At 40.8% G+C, this 981-nt stretch overlaps 1 non-coding gene across 1 annotated transcript; it reads right to left on the bottom strand.

The window, feature by feature from the left end:
• Positions 1 to 233: 233 nt before the first annotated feature.
• LOC128286212 (small nucleolar RNA R71) lies at positions 234 to 340 on the bottom strand. Its single transcript, XR_008276756.1, has one exon. It is a non-coding gene; the product is annotated as a small nucleolar RNA R71 (small nucleolar RNA).
• Positions 341 to 981: the final 641 nt, after the last annotated feature.

Genomic DNA, 981 nt, shown 5'->3' with positions numbered 1-981 from the left:
ATGGTTTGCAGGACGAGGATCCCAACGCTCACTTGGCAAACTTTTTGGAACTATATGATACATTTAAAATTAATGGTGTTTCTGATGACATCATTCATCTTCGGATATTCCCTTTTTCATTGAGAAACAACGCTAAACAATGGTTAAACTCGTTGCCACGGAGGTCAATCACTACCTGGGAACAAATGACCGAAAAGTTTTTATTAAAATATTTTCCGCCGACTAAAACGGCTAAATTACATAATGATATTTCTTCCTTTGTGCAGATGGATTTAGAAACACTCTACGATGCATGGGAGAGATACAAGGACCTTTTGAGAAGGTGCCCTCACCATAGGTTACCACTTTGGCTACAGGTTCAAACGTTTCATAATGGCCTGAATCCTTCAACTCGGCAGATGATTGACGCAGCCGCTGGAGGAAATATCAATAATAAGACACCTGAGGTGACTTACGAATTTATTGAGGAGATGTCACTAAATAACTATCAGTAGCAAGTTATGGGAACAAAGTCGGCAACAACAGCTAGTGTTTTCAACCTCGACGCGGTTACTATGCTATCTAACCAAGTAGACCTCTTAAATAAAAAGATTGACGGTTTGTGTGGTTCTACTCAGGTACATCCAGTGCTGAGGTGCGATTCGAATGGAGGAAGAGCATGCACAGAATATCAACCCTTCAATCCTAGCATCGAGGAGGAACAAGTCCAATATATGGGTAACAATAATTCTAGATCCCAAAAAACACTTATAATGCAGGTTGGAGGAACCATCCCAATTTCTCATGGGGCGGTCAAGGAAATCAAAGGCTACAACATCCTCCGGGTTTTTAACAACCACCTTACCAGTAAGAAAAGAAGCCAAACCTTGACGAGATGTTAACAAAATTCATCTCGGTGTCAGAAACTCATTTCCAAAATACCAAGACAGTTCTTAAGAATCAACAAGCGTCGATCCAAGGGCTCGAAACTCAGATAAGTCA

This window comes from Gossypium arboreum, chromosome 12, assembly GCF_025698485.1.
Source record: "Gossypium arboreum isolate Shixiya-1 chromosome 12, ASM2569848v2, whole genome shotgun sequence".
NCBI classification, from domain to species: Eukaryota; Viridiplantae; Streptophyta; class Magnoliopsida; order Malvales; family Malvaceae; genus Gossypium; species Gossypium arboreum.
Note: the sequence above shows the minus strand (reverse complement) of the source record. Positions and strands in the feature narration are given on the sequence as shown.